The following is a 14,702-nucleotide window of genomic DNA, read 5'->3' on the forward strand; positions in this document are numbered from 1 at the left end:
GTGGAATTACCGGGCTGGTACGTATGACAAGCTTAGGTGTGTGCTTGGCTCAGTGCCATGGCATGTAAAACTGCAAGGGCTGGATGTTGATAGTGAATGGGAGGTGGTTAAGAAGTGTTTGCAGGTGGCAATGGTTGACTGTATACCAAGAGTCCGAATAATAAATCAAGTAGGGGTTAAATGGATGAATAACACTATTAAGCTTGAGCTGCAAAAAAAGAAACAGTTGTGGAGGGAATTTAAGGAGAAAGGTAACCAGCAGGTGCAGAAACAGTATAAAGCTCAGGCCAGGATGGTAACAAGGGTGGTAAGAAAAGCAAAAGCAGATTACGAAAGAAAATTGGCCATGCAGGCTAAAGAGAATACCAAACAGTTTTTTCAATATGTTGCAAGTAAAAGGAAAAATGTTCATGGTAGAATGATCTTAAAAAATGCTCAGGGTAGGGAGGTAACCGAATCAGTCGATATAGTGGAATTACTGAGCGAGCACTTTGCAAGAGTATATCATCCAGGTGGTGACATTACAGGAATGGAAGAACCAGCTTATACTAGAATTGTGATTAATGAAGTAGAGGTAACTAGTCTATTACAGAACCTCAATGTCAATACATCTGTGGGATTGGATGGTATACCAGCTCGTGTCGTACGTGAAGCAGCTAAAGAATTGTCAGTGCCCTCGATCGTTTTGTTTAATTTGAGTCTCGGGTCTGGGTCAGTCCCAAGGGGGTGGAAAGAGGGGAAAATAGTTCCGCTGCATAAAGGTGGTTTAACATAACAGCATAACAGGAATCATTATCAAGGTCTTGGAGAAAATAGTCAAGAGGAAAATTCAAGATTGGATAGAAGAAAATGGGATACTGTATCTGGGACGGCATGGTTTGGTGAAAGGTATGTCATGCCTCAGTAACTTGCTCACGTATTATAACACAGTGACGGCTGAACTGGATAAGGGTAATGGGTTTACAGTGATTCTACTGGACCTTGCTAAGGCCTTTGACAGGGTACCACATGGAATTCTAATCAGTAAATTGCAGCATATGGGGATGGATATAGGGTTGGTGAAATGGATAGGAGGGTGGTTGACGGAGAGATATCAGAGAGTGGTTTACTCAGGAGTAGAATCCACAAGACGGCCTGTGACTAGTGGTGTGCCACAAGGATCTGTTCTTGGACCACTGCTGTTTAATTTGTTCATTAATGATATAGGAAAGGATCTGAGAGGAATAGTTCATTTGTTTGCGGATGATGCAAAGTTGGGTAGGGCAATAGTGAATGCAGATGACATCAAAATTTTGCAAGATGATTTGGATAGATTGGAGGTCTGGGCTAAGGTGAATGGATGTCAATTTAATGTGGCAAAATGTAAGGTTATACATTTTGGGGTGAAAAGATTAGCAGCAGTTTACTACATTGGTGGAACTGTACTCCAGGAAATTGATGAGGCACGAGATTTAGGAGTGTTGGTGGATAAGGAGTTGAAGTTTAGGGGGCACATTGCAAAAGTGGCCAAATCAGCTCATCAAATCACTTGGTTGCTGAAGAATACATTGACAAGCAGGTTATTGTTCCTCTGTATCGAGCCTTGATAAGACCCTATCTAGACTACTGTGCCCAGATTTGGTCACCTAGATTTCTTCTTGATGGGGAGGAGGTGGAGAGGATCCAGAGGCAAGTGACCAACCTTATGAGAACAGGTTGAGGATTTGTGGGTTGCAAAAATTGGTTGATAGGCGGAGGAGGGGAGATGTGATTGAGACATTCAAATTACTGAAAGGTTTCTATAAAATTAATTCAGAAGATATTGTTGAGAACACTGCTGGTTGTGGGAGGACTAGGGGACATCCATGGAAACTGGACAAAAGTGTGGTTAGTAAAGGTGTTAAAGCTGGGTTCTTTACTTTTAGAGTGGTGAATGAGTGGAATGCGCTCCCAGAGTCTGTGGTGGATGCTGTGACACTGAATGAGTTTAAGGCGAGGTATGATAGATACTGTATGAATGTCGAATAGTTGTGATGAATATGATTTGGGGCCTCCCTCGATGAGTCTAATGACTCCCTGGAGTTGCTCGTAATAATAATAATAATTAAAGATATACCAAGAAATTATATACTTGGTAAAATACATTATCCAAGTGTAAGCAAACAAAGTTTGCACCTGAAGTATCTTCAGGACTGGAGCAACTCGTGGCAAAGGTGGTATCACTTCACATCACTTGCTTTAGTATCCCATAATGCAAAGCACATCTCGAGGACATGTATAATGCTATGCATTATGGGAAGGGTCACTACCCAGACCGGTTTCGAACTTTATTGAGTGGTGAAAAACTTTCAACAACTATCTATCTCTAATCCAGAGTATTTTAATAATAGGGTGTTGACACCTTTTGGCAACTCATATAGGAAAATATGACTTCTGCATTACTTCAACCTTGGTACCTCACCTCTGGGTCTGACTCCCACTGATGAGACCTCAATAAAGGTCGAAATGACCCTACCCCATCATTCATAGCATTATACGTCTGCAAGGATATGTGCTTTGTATTATGGGATACTAAGGTAAGTGATTATAATAAAATTAGTTTAATCCTTTATCCAAGTGTGAGCAAACAAAGTTTGCACCTGAAAGTATCTTCAGGACTGGGGTAAGGTGGTACAACACCAGGGCTACTCGTTGCAAAGGTGGAGCAAGTTACCAACACTCCTCTCTCAGTATCTCCTATAATGCAAAACACATCTCCTTGCGGATACGTCTAATGTTATGCATTAAGGGAAGGGCCACTACCCAGACTAGTTTCGACCTTTATTGAGGTCTCTTCAGTGGGAGCCAGGCCCAAGTGGAGGTACCAGGCAGAAGCATTAGCAGGTCATTTCTACCTATAGGAGTTGCCAAATGGTGTGCCACCCTTTTTTAATAAATTACTCTGGATTTAGAGAAAGATGTTGAAAGTTTATTTTTCACTTGGTTAGAGTATAATAAACACACTTGGATAAAGGATTAAACTAATTTTATTATACGCTAACCAAGTGAAAAATAAACTTTCAATAAGGAAAGTGATGTGAAGTCATACCACTTTTGCCACGAGTTGCCCCAATCCTGAAAGATACTCCAGATGCAAAGTTTGTTTGATTACGCTTGGTTAATGGATTACCCCAAGTATATAATTTCTTGGTATCTTTAATTTATAATATAACCAAGTGAAAAACTTTCAACAATAATTAACTAACTATATTTATTTAGCTTATTCGATTTAAGCCAATATTTTCTCTTGAAAAAGGTCTGATTTTGAGACTTTCAGCAAGATTTCATCATCATACCCATAGAGGGTGCCAGTTTCAATTTTATCTAACTGCCATTTCCATACAGGCTATGTTTGCCTCTGCTGGTGAGCCTGCATGCACGTGCTTAGTAAACTTTATACCCTCATGGAAACAAGGAAGCTGAACTCATGAGGAAATTATATGCCTTGGTCACCAAAATGCCTTTAGTGAAAGCAAAATATTGGTTTAATAATGCAATTAGCTAAAGAAATTTAGTAGTTAATTATCTTTAGATATGTGTTTTCTCCACTAAGCATCAACACACATCTATTTAATTTTTGCATTAACGATATAAGAAATGATGTGAAGAGAAATATTTAGTTGTTTGCTAAGGGTGCAAAATTGAGTAGAGCAGTAGTTAATACAGAACATGTAGAGAATTTGTAGGATATGGACTAATGTGAGCAAAGGAGAATGGTTATTAGTTTAATATGGCAAAGTAAGGTTTAGGGATAAGATTACCAGCTGTGTTCTACATTGATAGAATCATACTCCAGGAAATTGATGAATTCGGGGATGTTAATGTGTAGAGATTTGGAGTTCAGGGTATATACTACAAATGTGGCTTAAGTAACTCATAGGATTACCTGGAGATTGAAGAACACTGTACCAAGTAGGGATCAGGATATTGTTATATGTAGATATGCAGACTTTAGGGAGAGAGTTGAGTGTATGAATGTGTGTAATACGCCCAAGCGAGTACGAAAGACTACGAATCAGAATGGGATAGTTAGTATAAGACATCAAAATAGGGAGGGGACAAATGGGCTTCTGCAATTCATGTATACTAATGCCAGAAATATTAGGAACAAGAAGGAAGAATTTTTGGCCTTGGTTGGCACTTCGAGGCCACTGGTTATTGGCATTAGTGAAACATGCTGACAGAAGATGATATAGCTAGTGGGATTAAATGTGAGGGGTATGGTGTGTTCAGGAGTGACAGGGAGAATAAAATGGGGGGAAGAGTGTTATTGATGATAGCTGATGAGCTACAGCCAAGGAGAATGGAAGATGAATTGCATGATAGAGAAAAGAGCACATTTGAGGCTATTTGGTGTGAGATTGAAACTAGCAGAATAAAATATACAGTTGGGTGCTGCTATAGACCAGGTGATGAAATAGATGGTGGAGATAGTATGCATAAGCAAATAGAAGAAATGAGTGGAAGGAGGGTAATTATTATGGGTGATTTCAACTATGGTAACATTGATTGGAAGGAGGAGAGGACACATGGGAGGAAGGAATTGGATTTTATGCGATTATTAAGGGATAACTATCTGCGAACAGCATGTAATGGAAAATACTAGGGGTCAGAGAGTGCTTGACCTAGTAATTGCTTCTGAGAATCTGGCTGTCACGAATATGACCATGTTGCCACCAATTGGTGAGAGTGATCATAGGGTCTTGACTTGGGAGGTGGCTAAAGGTGTGGAATTTACAATTAAGACAGTGTACATGTGGAATTATTATTATTATTATTATTATTACGGGTGACTCCAGGGAATCCTTAGACTCATTGAGGGAGGCCCTAAACATCATGTCCACACAACTATACGACATTCTCATAGTATCTATCATACCTTGCCTTGAACTCACTCACTGTCATAGCACCCACAACAGACTCTGGCAGCTTATTCCACTCATTTACCATTCTAAAAGTAAAGAGCTCAGCTCTAACACCCTTGCTAACCACACTCTTACCCAGCTTCCATAGGTGTCCCCTAGTTCTCCCACCACCAGTCCTGATCTCAAAAATATCCTCTGAATTAATCCTATAGAAACCCTTTAGCATTTTGAATGTCTCAATCATATCTCCCCTTTTCTGCCTATTAACTAATTACTGCAACTCATAAATCTTCAACCTGTTCTCATAAGGTTCATTCAATAGACCTACTATCATCTTAGTCACTTGCCTCTGGATCCTCTCCACCTCCTCCCCATCAAGAAGAAACTAGATGACCAAATCTGGGCACAGTAGTCGAGATGAGGTCTTATCAAGGCTCGGAACAGAGGTACAATAACTTGCTTATCTCTGCTTGTCAAAGTATTTTTCAACAACCAAGTGAGTTGATGAGCTGATTTAGCCACTTTTTTGCAATGTGCCCCCTAAACTTCATCTCCCTATCCACCAACACTCCCAAATCCCTGGCCTCATCAATCTCCTGGAGTACAGTTCCACCAATGTGGTATACTGCTGCTAATCTTTTCACGCCAAAATGCATAACCTTACATTTTGTCACATTAAATTGACATCCATTCTCCTTAGTCCAGAACTCCAATCTATCCAAGTACTCCTGCAAGAATTTGACTTCTGCATTCACTATTGCCCTACTCAACTTTGCATCATCAGCGAACAAATGAACTGTTCCTCTTAGATCCCTATATTGTTAATGAACAAATTAAACAGCAGTGGTCCAAGAACAGAGCCCTGCGGCACACCACTAGTCACAGGTCTCTTTTGGACTCTAATCCTGAATAAACTACTCTCTGATATCTCTCCATCAACCACCCACCTATTCTTCTCACCAACCGTATATCCATTCTCATATGTTGCAGTTTACAGATTAGAATTCCATGCGGTATCCTGTCAAATGCCTTAGCTAGGTCCAGCAGTATCACTGTAAACCCATTACCCTTATACAGTTTCAGCCGTCACTGTGTTATAAAACTTGAGCAAGTTACTGAGGTATCATCTACCCTTCACAAAGCCATGCTGTCCCCCATACAGTATCTCATTTTCATCAATCCATTCCTGTATTTTTCCCTTGACTACTTTCTCTAAGACCTTGACAATGACTCCTGATATGCTGATCGGTCGGTAATTTGTAACAGTAATCTTGGATCCTCCTTTATGCAGTGGAACTATTTTCCCCTCTTTCCACACCTTTGGGACTAAACCAGACCCAAGACTCAGATTAAACAACGTGGTCAAGGGAACTGAGAATTTGTTAACCGCTTCAAGTAAGACCCGTGCCGGAATACCATCCAATCCCACAGATGTATTCACATTAAGGTTCTGTTATAGACTATTCACCTCCACTTCATTCATCACAATTCCTGTATAAACTAATGGTTCCTTCATTTTTTCAATGTTACCACCTGGATGATATACTCTTGCAAAGTGCTCGCTCAGTAATTCCATTATATCGACTGATTCAGTGACCTCCTTACCATCGGAATTCCTTAAAATCATTCTGCTGTGTACAGTTTTTTTTTGCTTGCAGCATATTGAAAGAACTGTTTGGGATTCTCTTTAGCTTGCAATAATGAGAAGGACACTGACCTGCAGAGATAAAATGGTTATCATTCCGTTGTATAAGACTCTGATCAGACCACTTTATCTCTGAACACTTAGACTATTGTTCTCAGATCTAGTCCCCAGGATTTGAAGGGGATAAATTAACTGTGGAAGGGTACAAAGGCAGATAACAAAGATGGTTTCAGGACTGTACAATGATAGTTATGAGGATCGGCTGAGGTGAATGTGGACTGCAGAGTTTGGTGGATAGAAGAAGGAGAGGTGATATGATTGAGACTTTTAAACTGTTGAGAGGTGGTTACAGGGTTGACACTAGGGAGTTCTTTCGCTGCTGTTTAACCAAGAGAAGGAACTCCCCAGAAAGGAATCTGAGCAAGAGGTGTAAGGGGTGGTTTCTTTGCATAGAGTGTGGTTGAACCATGGAATGCATTATCTGATGGAGTGGTGAGTGCGAGAACGGTCAATGAGTTTAAGGAGTGGTATGATAGACTTTGGGTTTCCTAGGAAGGATCTCCCAAGATGAATCTTTCACTCCATGGAGGCCTGAATAGTAATAATAATAATAATAATAAACTGTGGTATACTTAGATTTTGCAAAAGCTTTCGATAAACTGCCAGACAATAAGCTATTAAATAGATTGAAATGGATGGAATTAGATAACAGACTTCTGAGTTGGATCGGTGACAGGCTCTCAGATAGGTATTAGAAAGTTATATATGGGGATGAAGAGTCCTGAAAGAGAAAGGTCACTAGTATTATTATTATTATTATTATTTCCCAAGACCTCATGGAGTCAAAGACTCATCTGGGAGGTCCTTTTATGACACACACATCTCATCATACCGTGCCTTAAACACACTCAAACTCCTTGCAGTCACCACACTCTCATGCAAGGAATTCCAATCATTCACAACTCTGCATGAAAAAAACTTGCCTCTCACTCCCCCTACTCACACCCTCTTTATACAGTTTCCAGGGATGACCTCTGATTCTCCCCTGATCTCCCACTATTCTCTGTAGAACTTCTCCACCATTGATCTTATAACATATCTCCCCCTCTTCCTTCTCTCCACCAGACTCTGCAAATTACATCTTCTCAATCTTTCCTCATACTCAACATTCCAGAGGTCAGAAACTACCTTAGTCAGTCTCCTTTGGACCCTTTCCAACATCTCTTCATCCTTCTGAAAACCCGGTGACCAGATCTGGGCACAATAGTCCATGTGTGGCCTAATCAAAGCCTTATACAATGGAACAAGAATCTCCCTACTTCTACACGTCAATGTCCTCCATATCATTCCCAGAAGTCTTTGTGTTGTCTTCACAATTTTGGCGGTGTCCCCTAAATTTTAGATCCTTATCCACTATCACCCCAAGATCTCTTATTTCCTCTACCTCCAACAATATATTCTCACCAAGCATAAATTCTGCATCCCATCTTTGTTTTCCAAATCTTAAAACCTTACATTTTGCAACATGGAACTCACATCCCCATTTTATTGCCCAATCACTCAATTTATTCAAGTCTTGTTGCAAGGCCACAACATCTTCACTACTCTTTATGGTTCGTCCCAACTTTGCATCATCTGCAAACAACTGAATATCTCCATCCAAATCTTCGCCAATATCATTAATATACAAGTCAAATAGTAATGGCCCTAAAACAGACCCCTGAGGCACTCCACTAGTGACTTTCCTTTTCCTGGATATCGCACCCCCATACACAACTTGTTGATGCTTATCAGATATCCAGTCTCCAATCCAATGCACTAATCTAATATCCTGTGTTGTGCCACGATGATCAGTTTTTGGACCATTGTTTTTCAGTTTGTAGGACCATTGTTTTTCAGTTTGTATATCAGCGATATTGCGGGGTTTAACTGGTGATATGCAGATGATGCAAAATTGAAAAGAGTTCATTGGAAATGATTTCTTCTTCCACTCATCATTTGATAACTTGCTTCTTATGATACTTGATCTTGCTTTGTGATCCCGATCTGTACTCACTTTATTCTGCCTCTGCATTCAGTACCATTTCAATTTCACTTCACATTTGCCCTATATGTTCACAAGTTGCACATTTTTTGTCTCAAGCAGCTCAGCCATCACTCCCTTCATCATCTCTGCTCTGTCTCATTCTGCTGTAATCATACATGGGTGAACACCTAACTACCTTCCTAATTATGTTATCCTTTACTGCTGCAACTGCTTCCTCAAATCCCTTTCAACATTTTTTTTCTTACCTTGCCAAGTCATTTTGTACCCATGAACCACCAATACTTTCAGTCCACACAAAATTGTATGTATCATTTTATGTCTGCCATCCTTTTAACCATGCTACCAGCCAGGACGTATATATACGTTCACATTTCCATGGATGCGAAGTGCATATTAAAATTGTAATACCATTGATATTACATTGAAATTTATGATGAATACAAAGCTTTTGAGGGTGCGTATTTGATCTTTAATGGCTGGTAAGGTGGTTAATGACTGAATCTCTGTACATTACCACATCATAATCTTTTGATACCCTTCACCTAACTAACTTCCATTCCCTACCTCTCTCATTCACATTAGGTAGTTATGTTCGTGAATTTCCCAGTTTCCTTCTCTGAACACTTCAGTTGATGTGTTCCATTTTTGCACACTGTCATACTCTCATTCTTTTCATTTATCTTCATAGTCCAGAAGTATTTGCTATCAGTTTAAAGTACTGTTTTAAAAGTAATGATATATTATTCATTATTCTCAATGTTCCTTAATTTTTGTAACATTACACAGCACTAATTTTGATGTCAGTATTTCAGATTCTTGATTTTTAAAATGGTATATATATAATGTATATATATAAAACCAGAATATTTTAATTCTGACCACTGATTTCAAAAAACAGTGGTCAGAATTATCTTATCTTACATGCAAAGTGAGTTAAAAAAAAATTAACAACTGCTTCATTAATTTAAATTAGTATATATATTACAAATCTATGTAATTTAAATTCTGAAGTGCTGAGTAGGTACCAATGGTTGATGGAAATTATGAAAATTTGAAAATTATGAAAAGCTTACATTTGTTAAAATCAAGTAATGTCAGAAAGTTGCATTTACCTGAGAGCATGAGGAATGCAGAAAGGAGAAAGGATAACACAATGAATTCTGGCAATGATGAAGAGGACACAGACTTGTAGAAGTAAGGAGATTCTAGTTCCATTGTATAAGATTCTGATTAGGCCACATATGGACTACTGTGCATAGATTTGGTCACCTGTTTTCAAAAGGATGAAGAAGTGTTGGAGATGGTCTAGAGGTAATTGATCAAAATAGTTTCTGATCTCTGAAATGTTGAATATGAAGAAAGGTTGAAACAGTGCGATTTGCAGAGTGTAGAGGATATTGATAGAGACATAAGTTAATTAGAAGTTATAGGATTATCATTGAAGCGTCCGTGTGGTTAGCCTAGTGGCTTTGCGCTTCACAACCATATGCCTGGGGAAGGAGTGTCCTAGGTTCGATTCCCATCAATGACGTGAGGAGCTCAAGGATCTTTTTTTTTCTGATTCGTCAGCATATGCTGGTTCCGGAGCCCGGATAAAACTTTGGGGGACTTGATGGTACAGTGATGGTATCATCATTTATTTATTTAATTTATTTATTTATCATTGAAGAGGTTTTTCATAAGATGGTTGGAGATTGGGGGGAGAACAAGAGATCATTCCTGGAAGCTGTATAAGGAGAGTGTGATGAAGGGAGTGAGAAGCAAGTTTTTTTGCATGGAAAGTTGTGAATGATTGGAATGCTTTGCCTGAGAGTGTGTTGTCTGCAGAAGTTTAAGTTATGATATGATGAGCTGTGTGTATGACAAAAGAGACCTCCTAGAAGAGTCAGTGACTCTATCAGGTCTTAGGATAATAAAATTTTAGCTCAGCACTACAAATCAGTCTACATGTCATGTTGAAACAGTTCTTTAAGGCTCAATTTCTTTAAAATGAAAATGTCATCATCATGTAAAGAATCAAAAAAGAGAATCAGTTAGTTTAGAAATTATCTCTTTGATTCCTTACACAAAAAGTCATTCAGGAAAACGGTGACTCTCAAAGCAAATTAGAATTATGTATTTGATCATATATATATATATATATATATATATATAATGATTCTTGATTATCTAGTCACACTGACAAATTGATTTACTGATTTGGTTAATTGATGGGCAGATAATCAAGAAATCGATGTATTTCAAGCAATAATAAGAAAAATAGTCATTTTCTAAAATAGCGTTAGGCAACGTTATTTCCACAATGTTTTCAACCATCATTTGTGGTTTTTATATTGACAAGGTCATAATTATGTTTTTAGTGAATAAGATTTGCCTTTAGCTATGAGAGCAAGAAGAAACTGAAGCAAAATCAGCAAAATGTTTACAACTCATCATATGAACTCTGCTCAAATTATATGAAAAAAGTCCAGTACAAATTTGAACTGCTCCCTCACCTCATTCCCCCTAAAAAACATTTCTCTTGGAATGTGTCTCTTCTTCTTCTTCTTATTATTATTATTATAACCACCCCAAGACCTCATGGAGTCAAAGATTCATCTGGATGGTCCTTTTATCACACACACACAGCACATCATACCGTGTTTTAAACACATTCAAACTCTTTGCACACACACCACATTCTCAGGCAAGGCATTCCAATCATTCACAACTCTGCACGAAAAAAAAACTGCCTCTCACTCCCCTACTCACACCCTCTTTATACAGTTTCAGGGATGACCTCTGGTTCTCCCCTGATCTCCCACTATTCTCTGTAAAACTTCTCCAGCATTGATCCTATAACAACCCCTTACCAACTTGTAGGTCTCTATCATATCTCCCATCTTCCTCCTGTCCACCAAACTCTGCAAATTACATCTTCTCAATCTTACCTCATACTCGACATTACAGAGGTCAGAAACAGTCTCCTTTGGACCCTTTACAACATCTCTCCATCCTTCTAAAAACTCGGTGACCAAATCTGGGCACAATAGTCCATGTGTGGCCTAATCAAAGCCTTATACAATGGAAGAAGAATCTCCCTACTTCTACACGTCAGTGTCCTCCGCATCATTCCCAGAAGGCTTTGTGTTGCCTTCACAATTTTGGCGATGTGTCCCCTAAATTTTAGATCCTTATCCACTATCACCCCCAGTTCTCTTATTTCCTCTCCCTCCAACAATATATTCTCACCAAGCATAAATTCTGCATCCCATCTTTGTTTTCCAAATTTTAAAACTTTACATTTTGCAACATTGAACTCACATCCCCATTTCCGTGCCCAATCACTCAATCTATTCAAGTCTTCCTGTAAGGCCACAACATCTTCACTACACTTCATGGTTCGTCCCAACTTTACATCATCTGCAAACAACTGAATATCTCCATCCAAATCTTCACCAATATCATTAATATACAAGTTAAACATTAATGGACCTAAAACAGACTCCTGAGGTACTCCACCGGTGACTTTCCGTTTCCTGGATATCGCTCCCCCATACACAACTTGTTAATACCTATCATATAGCCAGTCTCCAATCCAATGCACCAATCTAATATCCAACCCCATCTGCTCTAGTTTGACTGTCAACCTATCATGAGGTACTCTATCAAAAGCCTTTGCAAAATCCAAGTATATTACTGTGTATCCCTCACCTCTGTCCAAGGAAGCAGTCACTTTATTGTAATAAGTAAGTAGATTACTAAAACATGACCTTCCTTTAGCAAATCCATACCGTCCATCAAAGATAACACCATTGTTGTCAACCTAACTCTACATCCTAGTTCTCACAAGCTTCTCCAACAACTTAACCACAACACATGACACATAGATAGTCCTATAGTTTGATGCCTGAGTTCGATCACCTCCTTTATGAAATGGCACAATCTTGCCCTCCTTCCACTCCTTAGAAACTTGACCGAGTGCAAGACTCATATTAAAAAAATATATCAAAGCAGGTGTCAACTCTCTGGCACATTCTTTCAGAATATGTGGTGATATATTATCAAGTCACATAGCCTTATTAACATCTAGTTTACTCAACTCCCCATACACCTCTTGCTCACCTACCATCAGTCTCTCCTCCCCATCATCAACTGCTCTCAATCCCTCCATGAAGTCACATTCACAAGATTGAAAGACCTTTATGAACTGCTCATTAAGTATCTCCACCACACATTCTGCATCAGCTGTCTTTATACCATTTTCTCCAATCAATGTCATCCTTCCATAATTATTCTTTCTTTTGCTGGCTACATATCGAAAGAAAACTCCTTAGGATTCTTTTTGGCTTCATTAGCTAACTGCTGTTCATACCTCTCTTTAGCTACCCTCACCAACCAAGTCACCCTCCTTGCTTGATCTTTTGCCTCCACAATGCCTTTTCTTCTCTATATCGAATGCTTAATCTCTTTATTCATCCATCTCACACCTACCTTATTTAACCTACTCACCCTTGGAATATATTTAGACATTGCATCTACTAGATAGTTTTTGAAAATCCCCCAAGCTGCACGGATCTCTTTTCCAGCTAACTCCTCATTCCATGCTACACCTGCAAGCTGTCTCCTGAGCTCTTCATAATCACCCCCTTGTAGTTCCACATGTTCCGTTTTCTCACAGAGGTCCTCACACTGCTAGAAACCACCCACGTAATCACCTCATGGTCATTCTCACCAATTGGTGGATGATTTGACACCTCATTTATAAGTGCATCCTCTGATGAGATGACCATATCCAAGACTCTCAATCCTCTTGTGCCCTCTGTTACATACTGTATGAGATAGTTATCCATCAAAAACTCAAGAAACTCATTTTCTTTACGTCCAGTTGCTATGTCATCATTCCAGTCTATCTTGCCATAATTAAAATCACCCATAATGATCACCGTTTTCTTATTTGCTTGGCTAATTTGACTATACATTTCGCTATCACAACCATCCACATTACCTTGTCTATAACAACATCCCACCAAGTATTTGATTCCATTCACCTCTATCTCACACCATACTGCCTCAAAACCACTGGCACTATTTCCCTCTTGCATCTCTACTTTATATGGACATAACTCTTTCTCTATCATCAATAGCACTCCCTCTCCCTTTTTACCCCTTCTGTCCTTACGAAACACATCATACCCTTCCATCTCTATTCCTGTCAGAATGTCATCCTCTTCCAACCATGTCTTACTTATTCCAACAATCTTTGGGTGAACAGATGCAATTAGTGCAACCATTTCATCTGCCTTGTTTCTTATACTTCTAGCATTTGTATACAAACACAATAGCTCATTTCTGGATCTACAGCTAGTTCCACTGATACCACTCACTCGATGTGATCTCTCCATGCTGGAATGGGGCCATTTCCCTTTCTGCTTCTTCATTTTAAAATCCTTTTCAATTCCAACTGTTTCATCTTGATCCCTGGTCATCCTATTCCTTTCCTGCCTACACATGCTCACCTCCTCTTGGAGCATCCACCTTTCTCATGCTGTGTACCCATGTCCACCCTGAGCCTCCCCGTTTCCCTGCTCCTCTTGCACACCAAAATTCTCTCATTTTCTATACTCATACAGCTCACTTCCCCATTCATAACCACCTCTTCAATCTCTCCTGTCTTACTCTCCCACTCTTCCACATCACTTCCCACTTGATCTGATTCATTCTCTCTATTCACTTCTCTATCTTCCAGCAGCAGACTCTCCAAGTGACTCACACCATAACCACTCAAATGCAGTCCATCGCTCCCATACAGCTCACTTTGTCCCTCAAACTCATTCTACAAATTAACAAACTGTACTCCCGTCTCCTCACACATTTCAGCCAGCATATCATTCATAATCCTTGCTCTCTGCCTCATTTCACCACAATCATACCTAGGCAACACACTGACCACCCTTCCTGTCACACTATTTTCCTTTATCTTTCCAAGCAGTCTCCTGACATTCATTTTGACATGCTCTTTGTTCTCTCTCAAATCATTTGTACCAATTAATACTATTAACTCATTTGCTCGCTCCTGCCTCATATCCAATGCCTCAATCACTCTACTCATTTTAGTGCCTGGAAAGCATACCATGTGCATTCTATC

Source organism: Typopeltis vanoorti, chromosome 18 (genome assembly GCF_054136105.1).
Source record: "Typopeltis vanoorti isolate ZY-2024b chromosome 18, IOZ_Tvanoo_1.0, whole genome shotgun sequence".
Classification (NCBI taxonomy): domain Eukaryota; kingdom Metazoa; phylum Arthropoda; class Arachnida; order Uropygi; family Thelyphonidae; genus Typopeltis; species Typopeltis vanoorti.